At 38.6% G+C, this 17391-nt stretch overlaps 1 protein-coding gene and 1 pseudogene across 9 annotated transcripts in view; one reads left to right on the top strand and one right to left on the bottom strand.

The window, feature by feature from the left end:
- The window catches only part of GREB1L (GREB1 like retinoic acid receptor coactivator), a 149556-nt gene extending 138677 nt beyond the window's left edge, over positions 1-10879 (bottom strand). For 3 of the 9 annotated variants that reach the window (XM_026699322.2, XM_026699324.2, XM_026699326.2), the window contains exon 1: positions 10698-10828. The gene's annotated coding sequence lies outside the window, so the exon portion shown is untranslated. Of the gene's footprint in view, positions 1-10697 lie in introns of all 9 variants that reach the window. The other 6 variants (XM_026699327.2, XM_087931152.1, XM_087931150.1 and 3 more) reach the window with 5 other exon arrangements.
- Positions 10880-14780: 3901 nt separating this feature from the next.
- LOC113435649 (U2 spliceosomal RNA) lies at positions 14781-14882 on the top strand (annotated as a pseudogene).
- The last annotated feature ends 2509 nt before the right edge of the window (positions 14883-17391 follow it).

The raw sequence follows: 17391 nt of genomic DNA, 5'->3' as shown, positions 1-17391 counted from the left end.
ATTAACTTTTCTCCTGGCGGCTTCCCTCCAACTACCACACCTGGGGAGCAAGGGACAGCAGAACAAGTAATGCAAGGTTGTCTTCTCAAAAGGTCTACCTGGACTTGACACCTGTTAGCCAAGGTAGGAGGACAACACCTCCCCACTTTGCAAACTAAGGGACAGAAACAGATACCAACTGCAGTGGCAATGTACCACCATAATTCTTCAAAAACTTAACCAGGAAAGGAAAACACCTGGCAGCATCCCCACTACACGCCTTGCCAGCTGCATCTTATGGCTAGTTCCCTCCATGCCAAGCACTTCAGAGCTGCAGGGGGGTAGCAACAACTCTCAACAACTCTCAACACTTTGTCTCTCACCTTCCATCCACAGAAGCCTTGCCAGACAAGTGAGGCTTAAAAAGAACTACATCTGTAGTTGTAATTCAACAACAAACAAACCAATTAATCATGTACTAGTTAATGAAAATAGTAGCCACAGTGAAATGCCCCCCCCCAAAGTCTTTAAAGCAATAAAGCTCTTTTTATTTAATAAATGTTATACTGTGTGGCTTTTTCTATTTTCTTCATTGTTACTCACTATAGACATATATCAATGAATTGAAGAGCTTCAGTGCTGCTATAGCCTTTGACTATAATGAATGAGTTCTCAACAAGCCCACTGAATTATGGTTTGATACTGCTTTTTGCAAATAACAAAGATTTGTACGAATATTTACAAGCTTTCAGAATCAGTAAAGATTTTTTTTTAAATTCGGATTTGGGAGAGATAGCATTTTAAGCTGCAGCCTTGAGCACATTTACTAAAGAATTTCTGAGTAATCACATTTTAGGAATCAGTTACTAAGGGCTTTCACACATGTCTGGTTCATGACTAACCCTAAACCAGGCATGTTTTAATTACAGTTTGTTGACTTTTGGCATTTTGAACCCAAAACAAGCAAACACCTTATGGCTCAGCGTAATGTATGAATTGAGCCAATCCCCAATATGCCAAAATTAATAATCATGAAACTACCGTAAAAGGAACTTGAAAATCTCTCCTGAAACAGCACATCAAATCTGCTAAGTTGCTCACAGCTCTTCTCATTTAAAAACAAGTTTTCTTTCCAAAAAGAGGAAATATGAAGGTTATATTTATATCCTCACACTTAGGGACAGAGAGGGAATTATTAGATTACAGTGTAATGGTAATTATTCAATTCAAACTTCCCAAACTTGGTAAAAAATAAAATATTAAGTTATTTCTTAATTTTACAATGCAATTTGTAACTTAAAATGTACAGCATTAGGGAAAGCATATGAGAAATATATTTTGAAACTTTATTTGAAAATAGGTGTATATTTAGAAACAAAAAATCAAAAATGACCATATCATAAGAAAGGCACACAAAATTGCAAATTTTGGAAATTTGTAATCATGTTAAAAGAATTCAGGCATAAAAATTTAGTCAAACTAACTTGACAAATTTTTCTGGAATAAAATCTATGTGGTCCTCTGTGGAACATTCACTGAAGTCCATATTCAAATAAAGACTAAATTCATGCACTACCATTGTCTGCATTAATTTACAGGAAAGATTTACCAGTAGTTAAGAAAGTTGATGATGCAATAACCTTGAACAAGTATGCTGGAATTCCTAAATCCAAAACTGAGCATAGTCAAACATGTATCTTGGACCTCAAGATCAATTTGGAGCAATTAAAAGATACTGTGATGAGTGTAGCGAATGACAAAAGGGAGCTCCAAAAGGGTAGGAAGAAGTGAGAGATAGTAAAATAATTACAAACAATACTGTGAGGATTAAATAAAGAGAGAACAGCCATACAAGTACTATATGAAAAGCTTGGTGAAAACCTAAAAACAAAACAGAACGCATACCGGAAATGCAAAGAGAATCTAGTAATAAAGCAGCAATATACCGTAGACAGTTAGAATAGAGCTACACTAGATAGTTAGTCTAGATCAGGGGTCTTCAAATTTGACAGCTTTAAGACTTGTGGACTTCAACTCCCAGAATTCTTCCTCCAGTCATGTTAGCTCAGGAATTCTGGGAATTGAAGTCCATAAAACTTAAACTTGCCAAGTTTGAAGACTCTTGGTCTCTAGATAAATAGACTAGATAGTAGGAAAGAAAAACTCAGAATCAGCTAAGTTAACAAATAATGTGTCATTTAATATGTTCAAATAAAAAGAGAAGGAACAGTATACCAGCTGCTTAATGAAGAAGAGGAAATGCTAAGCGGTCATGAAATAAAAGCAAAACTACTCAACTCTTTTCCATCAAAAGCCCCCAATATGTTCCACCAAGAAATTATGAAGGGACAGAACTGGTGCTAAAAATGGACAGAAACATGCTCAATAGTTATATCTTCACTTTGAAAGTAAACGAATCTCTAGAGCTTGGAGTATGTGTCTAGAACTAAAAATGCATCTTAAGATAGTGAAGAACTAATTGATGGTTTGGTCAAATCTCTGTGTATTATCTTTGAGAAATCTTTGAGAATTCATAAAGTTCAAAGTGAATAGAAGAGATTTCATATAATAAACAATAAGGGACAATTCTTAAAAGTATTTTGATTAAAAAACGTTTCGATATAATTATGATAGGCTAATTTATAAACTACAAATCTCATTTTTTCAATTTTATTTGTTTATTTCTTGATTGATTTATCTGCTATACTTACTATAAAATGATTCTGGGTGGATTCAAAGTTGATTTACATAAAATCAAGCTAAGGTTTTAGTTCTTCCCTCAGCAAATCATTATTGCTGACTCTGTAAATCACTTAGAAAGAGCTCTAAAGCACTAGGAAGTGGTGTATATAAATCTAGGTGCTATTTGCATTGTAAAATTAAAAATTTATGAAAAATTTTTATAAGCCCTTAACTCAGGAATAGATAGATACTTTGCAGCTCTTCAGCTGTACTTTAATTGCAACTTAATAGCATGTATAAATTCAAAAAGGTACTCGTAAGATTACAACCCTCCACCTCTATATTCTGGCAAACAGGAGAGCTCTAAAACAGGCATGCTAGTAGAAAAAGGCTGCATCCAATGGCAAAACCTTTAGGCTATGAAAGCAATATTATGTAGCTTTCCCAACATTGCTATCAATCCATTCAATTCAGTGATATTGTATTTCTCTTTAACGATGCTTGATCTATTATTAAGCATTATCTAGGAATAAGTGATATCAAAAAAATTAAATCACAACTGATTTACTCTGATAAACACAATCAACTCAGGGCATACATTAATGTGCATTTTAATCTAGTTATTGAATTTACCTGAAAAAGAATACCACGGTCTTTTGATTCTGAACTGAGCAACTGATGAATAATTGAAATACGAGTCTCCTAGCTCCCATCCCAAAAGCATTTTGTTCCATGACTTCTACTAGCTAGCATAAGATGTAACCTGAACTATGCAAAATTTCAAATGAAAAGGAAGAAAGGGGCTTAACTCCTGCCCATTCCAACTGGTGGCATGAGAGCATCTAAGCACAGAATCTATACTTGAGCTTGCCTGGGGAACTAGGCAGACATAAAATAAGAAGGCAGGGCTCAAGAGACTGAGAGCTCCTTATAAAGTTAGTGGAATCTTCAACAATTGAAATCAGAAGCAGTGCACAAAGCTCCAGAACCGTGAGAGTGATAGAACTGAAATTTGATTGTACAGGTAGTCGTTGACTTGCAGCAGTTCGTTTAGTGGCCACTCAAAGTTACAGTGGCACTGAAAAAATGAGATGAACATTTTTCACACTTAGGACCATTGCAGCATCCCCATGGACATACGAACAAAATTCAGATACGTGGCAACTGACTAATACGTATGACGGTTGCAGTGTCGCGTGGTCATGTGATCCCTTTTTGTGACCTTCTGACAAACAAATGGGGAAGCCAGATTCACTTAACAACCGTATTACTAACTTAACAACTGCAGTAATTCACTTAACAACTGTGGCAAGAAAGTTCATAAAATGGAACAAAGCTCACTTAACAACTACCTCACTTAGCAACAAAAATTTGGGGCTCAATTGTGTTTGTAAGTCAAGGACTATCTGTATTTTGTGTAGCATGCGGTTTCTGGATTCATTTCCTAACAGGTTCACCAGAGAACCAGTTTCAATACACCAACACAGGAGACTACCAAATGTGCACTGTCACTGCCCAGTCAACCGTTGAGAGAAAAAGGTACCGGTATATCTGATTAAATAGCCTCCGATGACAGAAGCATTTCCAGACGACAGTATACAACTGAGGTGTCATGGTAACAGAACAATCTGTTGTGATAACCAGCCTCTACGATTATGATGGATTTCCAAGAATTATATGCCACTGCCTTTCTGTATCAGTTCTTTTAGATGCTTTCTTCTGCTTAACACCCATACTTTGGTTTTATCAGGATTAAGCTTCAAGAGACTCATAATCTTTTTGATAAAAAAAATCTCCGGCCCACACTAGGAGACACAGAGTCCTGTTCAAATCTGAACTCATTGAGACAGTGGTCAGTATCATCAGTGAATAAATGATATTGCAACTCATGGAATTTAATCTGTTTTCCCAATGGTCCCATGTAAATTCTGAAGGGAGACAGAAAGTATCCTTGTGTAATAATATCCATGAAGGTGCGGGATAAGGAAAAGGTACCAGTGTTACTAAGGTTCAATCCCCCAAACAGTAATGAAGTAAGGCATCACCAAATATATGAACTTTTTTCCTTCTTTTCAATCCAATATCATGTTATTATCTATAAATTTACGTGTTAGATCAAGTATAAGATCCCTGATAGTCACTTACATTTTAGTCATCCCTATTGAAATGACTGCTACCTGTAGGCTGTCCTTGAGGACCATCCAGAAGCTATGCTTGGTCCAAAACATAGCATTGCAAGGAGATATGGGCACTCCTTAATATGCCTATGTGACAACAATACTCTCTGAGTTGTACTGTCTTTCTATTGGCTTCTAAGTGAATTAAATGTGCTGTAAAGCTTACACGGAACACAACCAGTTTATTTGTGAGACTACCTTTTTCCAAGGACATCTACTACCTCGTATGTTCCAGCTGAGAGGGAAGACTTGGTCTCTTCTATGAAACAATGTAATCTAATACGAGGCTAAGAGATATGCCTTTTCCATGGTGGTATCTATCTTCTGAAATGTTTTCTATCTTACCCTTACCTGGACCATACAGTTAACTTTGACCTTGTAGCAGCAGACAGCAAAGACTTTCCTTAGACATTTCAGTCAGGATAAGTATCTATCAGACATTTAATAAATCACCTATTAACAGTTAACATAAAAACACTACCTGTTTTTTGTGGGGGTTTTTCCTCTATTGTTTTTTTTGTATACCAATCAGATTTGCACTGTATAAATTGAGCACCCATATACATGGCACATATGTATGTATGCATGTAAGTATAAATGAAATAAATTGCACTTCAGTGACACAATATGGTGGCTTCTAATTATGCTTGTACTTTCTCATATACAGTCAACTTACACATACATTTCCTTTTACTCTTTTCTCACACAATTAAATGCGTATAAATTCAACCCAGGTATGTTCAGCAGTAGATCATCAGACCAAAAATTTTGAGTGCACTTTAATGAAACTTAGATGAATTCAATGGAATTAATTCTATGTAACAGCTAAGAATACTTTCACTTTCTATTAAGCCCTACTGAAATTTAAAAAATCATGCATTAGTGATGGTGATTAGTGATTGGTGAATAAAAAGCAGAAGATAAAAATCCGGTGAGTTAAAAAAAATACCCTGAAAATTACTCTAGAGTTTGTGTGCCACCATAAAAAAAGATCTTCACAGCAATAAGCCCATAAAGAGATGAGACCTAAAAAATGAGCTCAAGATTTTAACGATTCATGTCAACATCAGATTTAGCAGAGGTCTCCTTCCTCAAGGCAGTTCCCTACCTTGAAAGAGGATCTAGCCAGTTATTTCCAAGAGTCTGGTACAACCAGCACATTTTCAGCTTCAGACACTGAAATTCTTGCTCCAAACTATTGACCAACCAAGCTCTAGCAGCATACTGCAAATATACCAGGACAAACAAAGGTAATTTTATCTGCAACGTGCCTTGCAAGGCTACTACAATTGGTTTCCAAGGATAACTGAATCTGCCTGAAGGCCAAAATAAAAAAGGATCCTTATATTTAGTACAAATTCCACTAAACGCAAACACACCCATTGCCGAGAACTACAACTTTACCATTCTGTCCATTGTCACGTAAGCTTCCCAATGGGTTCTAGCTAGAGTTTTTTAGAACTGTTAATTTTTTCTCTAACTGCATTCCAGTTATTCTCCTTACTAATTGCCCCCAAAGTCCTTGGAGCACTAGGAAAATAATACAGCTCTTACCAGTAAGGATTATTTTTTTAACAATGATCATATTGATTGCCTGGGTTCATTCCAGATTCTAAGGTCTGATGGAAATCAACAGGATACAAAAGTACTCACATGTTAGCAACAAAACCACCCAGGGCTGCCAGGTCTATCTTGTGTAAAGCATAAAATATCATCCAAAACAGTCCTTTGCTGTTAGAGAGGATAAGGTCCCCAGTAGATTATTCTGTAACTTAGCAGTTATATGAACGCAACTAAAATGGTTAAAATTACAACAATGATTACACAGTCCAAGAAAGAAACAAACCAACAACAACCAGAACCACAACTTAGATTGCAGAATGGGTCAAAGCAGCCAATTCGCCACAGCCAATTCTCCATGGCCAACTCACTCTGGGACAATTCAACAGTTCAGTTTAATTATTTAAAATAATTTAAAACATATTTTCATTTCTATCATTCACATTTTGTTTTGTCCCTCCTTTGGCATCCTTTCTTTAATGATTCTTTTTGACTATTTCTTTGATATTAGTGTAATTCTTGTTCCACAGCGAATTGTTCCATAGCGAGTTGGCCAAGGCAAGCTGGCCTGTGATGAGTTGTCAGAGACCCCTTAGGCTAGGGGTCTCCAACCTAGGCCACTTTAAGCCTGGCAGACTTCAACTCCCAGAATAATAATTCTGGGAGTTGAAGTCTGCCAGGCTTAAAGTGGCCAAGGTTGGAGATTCCTGCCTTAGACATTTCTTGCCACTCTTTCTTGTCACTTGATTACCAGAGTGGCTGTTCAGGTGGCCAAAAAGCCCGAGTCAGCCAGGCAGATCTTAAAGGGCTGGTGAAGAAATTCATTTTAAATGTATTGCCATTACCATTTCTACTAACCCTGATGCAGGTACTATAAACACTGTGTATGAATCCTCAAAATAGCCAGAATAGGTAGCCAGAAATGGAGAGATATATGGACAGACTACAGGTAGTCCGTGACTCGCAGCATCCCCATGGTCAGGTGATTGACAATTAGATGTTTGATAACTGACTTGTATTTATGATAGTTGCAGTGTCCTGGAGTCACATGATCCCTGGGGTTTTGTGAATTTCTGATCAGCAAAGTCAATGAGGAAACTAGATTCACTTAACAACCATGTTACTAATTTAACAACTGCAGTGATCTACTTAATAAACGTGGCAAGAAAGGTCGTAAAATGGGGCAAACCGCACTTAACAAATTTCTTGCTTAATTTCTTCCTCAATTGTGGTCATAAGTTGAGGATTACCTGTACAAAGCCTGTTATCTTTTCCAGATAATGAAAGCTGAGATCCAACTTATTCAAAATGAAGTGAGTTCGAGCTTACTGAAATTAATTCTGGCAAGATTAACATTTAAGTCTTTGCTTGCATTTTACTGAGAACCCCGAGGGGATGGGCTGAACATTATTTTTTACATGATTTTGTTTGTTTTTATCCCTTTTTATTATTTTCATATATGACTCAAGGCAGCAAACAAGCCTAATACTTCTTTCTCTACATTTCCCCACAACATCTCTGTGATGTGAGAGTGTGCGACTGGCCCAAAGTTACCCAGCTGGTTTTTCTGTAGGCTGTTCATCATTCATAGAAATCTAATAAGCATCTTGATCTAGGCTCGGAACCTGGAAACTATACACTGATCTGGCATTTCATAGCACTGTTAATTGTCTTTCCTTTTTATCCCTAAATTCATTGTTAGTGTTTAAAATGAGTAGCCTGTTTCCTCCGCATCAAAAAGAAATATGAAAAGAGTGAAAAACAAAAATTGCTAGGAACAATAAAAACAAAAGAACAGCAAATAAGAAATCTTAAAAAGAAAAGTACATATAAACACCAATTAATGGCAATAAATTATTCACCGGGTCTGTAATTTTCAGCCTATTTAATTGAAAGTAAACATCACTGAACTTCTTGTGCCTTCATAAGAGGCCCTTTCAACACAGCTAAGTGCCAGATGGGGGAAAAAGTATCTTTGTGTTCCATGGGATTTACTCTCAGATCACTTTGTGTTGTAAATTGGCTTCTCTCACATGTGTAAATCAAACAGCTGTATCAACAACCAGTTACTTTATAAAAGTAGCCACTGCCTGGCTTTTATCCTACACTGACAACATTTTAAACTAAAGTGTTTCAGACAATAGCTGAACTTGAACAAAATCCTTACCCACAATTAACTGACCATGATTTATTCAACTATTGCTCAAAGTATCTATTTTTCTGCAGACACATTTTAACTACAGTCTTATTACATAGGCTGAGTCAGAAGCATCTACAAGATTGAAGGGTATTGTCACAATGGAAAAGCAGTGTTGCACCATAAACTTCATCCCTTCTGTATGTGTGGAATCACAACAGACGTACAAAAGGGGTGGACTTTGTCTTACAACAGCATGATAATACCGCCATCATTGGCTCCCTTTCACAGGCCTGTGGATTCATACAATGTACGAGGCTAAAATGTGATTTGCTTGACTATAGTCTAATGCATTGTGGAACACTTGCTTTACTACATAGTCTCAGAATCATGACTAAACACAGTTTACAAGTGTAGGACTGTGTTGTGACTCTCAAGCAACAACCACACTACATTAAGCCATTGTTTCTTTATACAATGTTTACTAAATCAATCACAAATGGCTACGTTCACATTCTGATTAACTATATTATGTGATCTGCTCCTGCCCAGCCTTCCTCTAGAAACATACACAAGTGAGACTGAAGCAAGTCATTCTCTTACTAAGCATAGGATTGTTTAAACCAGGGGTGTCCAACCTTGGCAACTTTAAGACTTGTGGACTTCAACTCCCAGAATTCCTCAGCCAGCAAAGCTGGTTGAGGAATTCTGGGAGTTGAATCCACAAGTCTTAAAGTTGCCAAGGTTGGACACCCCTGGTTTAAACAGATGCAGCTTTAAACACCTTGTGTGAAATCAATAAATGATCCTGCCTGCTGTGTCACAGACTTTTGTAAGATTGCAGAAAAGGGGGTATTAAAATATGGAACAATACTTAAAAAATATACCAGAATTATCTTCTTAAATTTCACTAACACGGTCATCTTGATCCTAGTGTGTTTTGCTGTGCAATTAAGGTAAGGTTCAGTATCCCATGAAAACACAATAAACCGTAAAGCAGCTCAGTACGTGCAGAAGCATTGTACAAACATACACAAGGCTTTTGGCAAGGAATCTGCAAGAATAGACTTGGATAATTAGGAAAGTGGACTCTCCCTAAATCAATTTTACTACCCATAATTTGGAAAGGGCACAATTAATATATTTTACAACGTGTACTGTCTACAAACCTCAGAAATTCACGGTGCTATTTTGTTTTCCTACAAATTCTGGATAAATTATTGGATGAAACAACGAACAACTCCTAAGCACTTTTGAAGCAAAGGCTGCGAAGGGGAGGAATTCTCCCGCCGACTCCGCGGGATTTCCCAGTTCATTCCTCCTCCGGCTTACCCGGCTTGGGTGAGAAGAGGCTGTCAACTGTCACCACAGCAGCATCTCTGCAAAGGAACCAAGGTGTCCATCAAAAGAGACAACGAAAAGGAGACTGCTTTCAATCGTCCTTTGGCCAAAGCTTTCCACTCACTTCTTCCCCTAGCCACGGCTGAAGATCGATCGAGTGCCCCCGCCTCCTCGGGCTGCACTGACAAGCTGAATGGCCAAGGGGCAGACCTCCCGGCGAAGCCTCATTTTGGCAGATGGCCGGCAAAGCCATTTTTTTAAAAAAAAAATATATATATATAATATATATATAATTATTCCCGAGGGACGGAGCGAAGGTTTCAGGCTAAAGAACCGCCTCCTCGTAGCGAATCTGACATGCTTTCTTCAAGGGAAGGACCCAGCAGGCTAAAGCAGGCCAAGATCTTTGCTTGGGTGCCTCTCTAACCCTTTCCAACCTCCGCAAATACACCCCCCCCTCCTTTTGCAAGCCCCGTTCTTTCCAACTGGGTCAAAGAGAACCTGCGCGCCAGAGGCGAAAGCGACACCCGCGCCTCCTCCAGAGGAAAAGAAGGCGCTCGGGCGGGCCGGCAACTCGTTTGCTGGGAAGAACCCTTGATTTCAGAGCCTTTCCAAGGACAGCACGAGTCCAGTTCCGAGACTCGGCCTGCGTCCCCGATAGGAGTGAGAAGACCCAGCCCCAAGTCCCCCCAGCTCCTCTTCCTTCCCCGCTTCAGCTATTTTTGTTAGCACTGGAGGGCTTTTTCGACTCTCCCACTAAGAGCAAGACGAAAGAAGGCCCCGCCACAGCTAAAGCGCCGCTTCTGGGCGCCGCTTCTTACCGTGCGAAGTAGGGAAGGAGTTAAGCAGACAAGGAGAGCGCCGGATTCCACGTCGCTTCTTCCTGCAGCCCGCTCCCACCCACAGCTTCCCTCCGCACGGCTCCTCCGCAAAACTCTCGGAAGGCGCTCGCTGTCCGCTTTCTCCTTCTCTCTCGCAAGCGATCTGGCTGGAGGACGAAGAGGAGGGGCAGCGGAGCCGAGGGGTGGGGACTCCGGAATGATGCCTTCCCCCCACTTACTTTTGAAAGAGGAGGGGGAGCGAGCGCCGCCCCGGGCGCGCGGTTGTTTGCGGATTAAGCCGCTGCTCCCTGTTCCGAATTTCTCACTCGCGGGGCTGGGAGGTGGATGGGGCCCTCTTTCTTGCGGTCCTTCCTTTTACCGACAAGAAGTCAACATGTTTTTCTGTCAGTGCTTCTGAAAGATGATCGCAAACTAGCCAGTCACATTGTGGCCTAATCTGTGTTGTATTAATTCAAAGTAGTAGTAAGGGACATCAACTCTGGTCTGAAATACTCTGGTCTCCTTTCACCCGTAGATGACAGAATTTTAAAACCTAGAGCTAGTAGCTGGTGGGCTAACAGCCATGAAAAATAAGGCAAGAATGTGAAGAATATTGGGGGGGAAGGAAGAGTCAGTTTGGTGGGGTGGTTAAGGCTGGAGGCTGGAAACCCTGAATTCAAATCCTGCCTTAGCTATGAAAGCCAGCTGGATGGCTTGGCCAGTCACTCAGCCCCACCCAACTCAGCTTGTTGGGGGTGGGGAACAGGAGGTGGAAAGTGTGTACCCAACCTTGAATTTTTGTAAAAACAATAAAGGCAGGGTAAAAATAAATAAAATATTAGCTTTGCAATGTCACATATTGAAGCTATCTTAAGCAATGATGGGGATGAGGTAGATTTCAGCCTTCTGCTATGGACTATGCTGGTCTCTTGGTCTGATTGTTGTTTAGAGTAGAATTTTAGTCATGTCTGAGGTAATGTTAAATTTTGTTTTGCAAATAAACAAAATACAGGTCATTCTTGAGTTAAAACAGTTCATTTAGTGGCCGTATATGTTCATTTGACAAATATTATATCATTTCAAACAATAATGAAGGAAGTGTACGTAGGGGCACAAACTCCCCTTCCTCCCTTTTCCCAACTCTTAACAAACCATTGTCCTTTTAAATGTTTTAATTGAAAGTGAGATCCACCCTAGCTAAATGGCTGGCATTACTCTAAATGTTTTTAACAATGAAATTGATTTAATAATGAATCTGGTTTTTCTATTATTATTATTTTACATGTGCTTAAGTTTGTTTTACTCATATTTCATTTTTGTAATTACTTAATGTTTCATTGTACATAGTAGAGGTGGTATTCAACCGGGTCTCACCGGCTCAGGTGAACTGGTAGCCATTGTGTGGGTCGCCGACCTGGTGGCGACCCCGGCTGGCCATTCCCCCGACCCAGTCACCCGGTCGCTCCCTTTTTGTGGTCGCTGTCCTAGCTTTCCCTACCATGTGGCAGCCGTGGCACAGCTCAGGCGGATGTCCTGGGGCTGCTGCACATGTGCACTGCAGGCCAGCCAGCAGATGGGTGGGCAGATGTCCCGGGGCTTCTCACCCCCCCCCCCTTGTTGTGAGATGCTTGCAGCTGCTGCATGCTTTTTTCGGTGCGGCTGCAGTCCACTTCTAAATCACTAAACCACTTCTGAAAAATCTTGCAAAGAAAACTGCAGACACTTGTCCAGGCAGTATCTGAGAATCATATACAATTGAACGGAAAAAAAGATGTTGTTATGCATACACAGCCACATAGGCATAACATTACTGAGTTGAAGTTAGATCACCAAATCAGTTTCTTTTACCATTTCAGATGCTTATATGGATGAAACAGTACACATATGAGCAGAAAGATATCACCTAGCATATCTGGACACTAAAACTTGGAAAAGCACCCTGCCCCAAATCTCATTAAGAATATGTACTGTTGGGGAAATCTAACCACTTTCCAAAGAGCTCAGAAGTAAGAATCCAAAGGAATAGCTTGTCCTAAAAAAGCCTGAATAAGCAGGAACACATTAAACTGCCACATGTTGTTGCACTACTAACCCAAGTATTAAGGTGCATAAATGCTACTTGGCTGGCTGAATTACTGTATTTGGATATTTGAGGTATAAGTAGGAGTGGTAAACAATGTAGGAGTAAAAAGCAATTTAAATCACATGCCTGGCATGGCAGCCATATTTTGTTAAAATAAACCTTGTCTTGCCATGAATGGTGGGGGCCTCTCCCTAGCAGATGTGGTTAAGGTTAAGCATACGTATTATAAAGGTGGGACAGACATTTTGAATTTAAACAAAACATTGGCTTGACAGAAATGTTCTGAGAGGGTTTGACTTGGTGAATTAGTTTTCTGCAGAAAAGCTTTCAGGAGAAAAAACAACAAGTACTGCATTTGGATCAATATTTGAGGAGCTGTCCATCTGAAAGCCCCCTGGTGATGGGAAGCAAAGGTTTACCAAACAAAACAAAACAATGGGAATCAGCCAAAGGGACCTAAAATATGGATGTTTCTTTAAAGTTGAAGAAAAGGGAGGGAAAGAAGGAAATCAGAGACGATGGACATTTGGTTGGTGGGACCACCCATCTCAACCGCCCACTTCCCCTTTCCAACTTGTTTTTCAGGAAGACCAGCCTCTAGCCTTGGGGATTGAGATATCAAAAGCTAAACCAGCAGTGATCCAGGCTGCCTTGTGGGATCCCTTTGAACTGACCATACAAATAACTCTTGCTCATAACTGAGCAATATCATTCCTGGCACTTGCCAGGACAAGGAAGATTCAAAGAGAAGCAAATTAAACCATAAAGCAATCTGAAAATCTGTCCTTGAAAGTTCAGGTGACAATTTCTATGAATAACTAACATTCAGAGCTGGCAAACTTTTGAAAAAGCTTGATGATTATAGTGTGTGTGTGTGTGTGTGTATACATACATACCTACATACATTATACACACACACACACACACACACATACACATAGAAAACAATCATATTGCCAATTGTATAATTACATTTATTAATCTCAGAAGATGATCCAATTACTACAAAATTAGTAATATATGAAAAAATGTATTATAAACAAGTCCACTAGCTCCTGGAAATTTCTGTGAACCTTTAAATAAGGTAACAGTGTGAGGAAATACTGAAATGTAATAAATTCCCTTTCATCTCCAAATCTGCTGAGTTGATCTCACTTAGTCAGAAAACTACATTTTCTCCTTCAGTCTATTTGAGCAATTTAAGCTCAAATATATTGCTTGATTCCTCACTATTTGATTACAGAGTGCTAAACATATTGACTGTCTTAATATCTTTAATATTCTATGAATTTATAATTAAAACTGCTATTTGAGGTAGTTCTGGAATTGTTGGCATTTGAAATAGGAGAAATATTGTATATTGTTCTTTGACTTTTAAAAGGAGAAACAATCTGGTTTTGTCATATTAAACTTTAGATTTTGTTTGTTTACACTAAGATATTGGCACTTTTGTATGCCTTTTAAAGAGGGTTTTGCTTAGAGCTAAGAGTTGAGATGTAGAAAATTGAGTTTCATGTATATTAATTAATGTTAACATTTTAGAGCTCTGCTTGGACCTTTTCCTGATAATTGGATAGAGAACTTATTTAATTTGCTTATTAATGAGTGTTAGGTTATGGGATGGACACTGCCATTTTTACATATGCAAATTACCATAGCATGTTGGAGGCACCTGCCTGTGCAAAATAGGCTATTTCTGCCATCTTCAAAATTTGGTTTTTTTGAAATTGGTAAATGTTGGCAATTTGATTGTGCTCAAACAACATACCAATTAACCAATCACAGTTTGAACTAGAATGTGCAAATCTAGAAAATGAGGTTAAGTCATACTCTGCAGTTGTTTAATCATGGGTATATAGGTTTTAGAAATAGCCAGTCCGTTATACTGAGCCAGGAGATTGATGAGGAACTGAATATTTCCCCCTAACAAACAGAATTTTATTCTACTTGTTAGTTTTGTGTATTGGCATATGGCCAATATAAAGTGTTAATAGATAATAATCTTTTCTTGGCCTTTTGGTCAAGATCAAGGGTAGTATCTGTTCTTGTCAGTTTAATATCTAATACAGTATGTCATTGTACACCACCCAGAATCACTTTTCATGAGATAAATAAATAAATTGAGAAATAAGTATAAACTATGCTCTACTTGTTACCTAAAGATATTTTTTAAGGTATCCAAACTATTCCTTCAAAGATGTGGGTAAAAGACTACAGATCCTAGCCATGATCTCACTATGTTCTGAAAGAGATCCTAAGCCAGAAGCTTTTTACTCTAGTTATTCTGCTCTAATAATCTTAAAAAACCTGGACATTCATTAAGTGTACATTAGCATACACACTAGAAAACACGATTATTGCAAGCATTGGTAACTGTGACCCATTAGGTTCTATTTGCCCTTCATGGTAGTTGGCTTGCTCTCCTGTGCTTTTTAGATTCTAGTATTCCATTTTATTCTAGCCTGCACATCTGTTTTGGGTGCCTTCCTTCCCAAGATTAACACAGAAGCCATTCATCATTAGAGCCTTTATCTTGATCAACTTTTGGGCAGGTCCCAAAAGTTGATCAAGCTGAAAGGATCTAAAAAGGACCTTGAAGCATCTTTGATTAAAAAGTTTATTTCCTTATGCATTCAGTGAAGAAAATTACGGCTTCTGTATTTTTTATCCAATATCATTTAAAAATAAGATACAGAAGTCTCATCATAGACCCGACTTCTTGTAAAACAAAAGTTATACATTTTCACAAATAGTGGCCTAAACAGTGACTTCAGATTACTGATAGTAGTATAGTGATCATTTTCACAGAGCATGCTCTGCTAGTAAAAACTGAGAACAATGAAGAATGGATTGTGAAAAAAATCTATGCCCCTCTTCAGTTGGTGCAAGACTGAGAGACACAGACATTAACAAATTCACCGAAGGTCATATAACTTGAAGCAAGAATGACAAAAGCGCACACCTCTGAATCCTTAAATATTAAAAAAAAGACCTGATAGGGTCTGAGATTATTGGAGAAAGAAATTCTGACAAAGATATGCTTCAGAAAAGTGTTACAAATATGCATCAAGTTCTTTGGTTTCATAATTCAAGACCACTGCCACAAAAGAATGAAACAGGGTGAGAAGATAAGGCTTTCAAGGAGATGAAAGTTGAGAGAAGGTTCCTTACAACCAGTGTTGACATACTTTCTTTATCTGTCCTCCTGACTCACTCTCGCAACAGACCCAAGTTGAGCAACTGGCACGCAACACTTCTGCTGATAACTCAGCTCATTTGGACGTCTTTCCTGTGAAGCATGTAGTGAAGGACAGAGAATAGATAGCTTATTCAAGACTGCTTACATACTTATGTAGAAAGCCCCACTGCTGTATCTACACTTGTGTTTTTATACAAGTTGCAGGTACCATTATGTTTATGTATATAATCTACCTTGACATTTCAAGAAAATGGCTATGTTTTTCTGTCTTTTTCTGAACTGCTTGATAGTGTTTTTCAGATTTCTTTTGATGTATTTCATTCCCCACCCAAAAAAATTTCTTATTGGAAGGTAGCAATGGGTAATGTTGCTGGTACTGCCCTTTTCTCTGGAGTATCTTTCTATCACTGTGAAACATGATTATCTACTCTTCTCAGATTGAAGAAGTTCAATGGAAGGAGTTCTATCATGACCCTTTTTTAAGGATTTAATTGAAAATTGAGATGCCTGCAGACTACTGAAGAGACCATAATTAAAGGTGGAAGATGCAGAAATAAACCTTGACCATAGCACAATAATTTCAAGAATGTTTTTACTTATTCATTCCACTTAAAAAATTTTCTTCTCTGAAGGAAATGCTCAATGATTGAATAGGAATATATATATATATGTTCTGTCTCACTTGTAGCCACAAGTGAGAGTCCAAATGTCCCAAAGAAATAGACACGAACAAATAATACCAGAAACCACAGAGTTAACTTGTCTCTGTAATCGTCATTGGCAGCTTTCTCAGAAACTGTCTTCAAGCCAAGATAACGCAAGATAAATCAGGAACAGAGGCTTCTTCAAAGATGCGCAGTAATTAATGAAGTTTGATCCAGACAAGGATTATTAACTAGCATGCCTCCTTATATTCCTTGAAGGGGCATGTCAGTCTCTCTAATTAGTCTCTGACTTGATGTTTCTTTTCAAATTGTGCTTGACGTCTCAACCTGCGTCTAGTCCTTGCATCAACCCAACATTCGTCATCACTCAAGGACTCTGGTATGTTCTGTGGATCAGCTGCTGACACCTGAGGCATGATTGAAGTGGAAGGTTCTGGAGAGGATGGTGTTTCCGACACTCCCTCATCCTCCTGGCTCACGTCTGCATCTCTCATTAGAGCAGGCTCCAATTCCAATGCCAAACCTTCCTCATCACTCAAACCTGTGTCTTCTGATACATCAGACTCAAAACTCACAGCAGGCTCAAACCTTCCAGTCACAACATATACATACACACGCACACACACACACATATACTAATGTCTATACTTAATTGGAACACTGATTAAACGCATATATATGAGTGTATAATATCTCTGCATCACATGGAATTTTCAAAAGTATTATTGTTCAGACTGTTGTAGTTGC

The sequence above is a fragment of the Pseudonaja textilis genome, chromosome 3 (genome assembly GCF_049901715.1).
Source record: "Pseudonaja textilis isolate UNSWEBS1 chromosome 3, rPseTex1.2, whole genome shotgun sequence".
Classification (NCBI taxonomy): Eukaryota; Metazoa; Chordata; class Lepidosauria; order Squamata; family Elapidae; genus Pseudonaja; species Pseudonaja textilis.
Note: the sequence above shows the minus strand (reverse complement) of the source record. Positions and strands in the feature narration are given on the sequence as shown.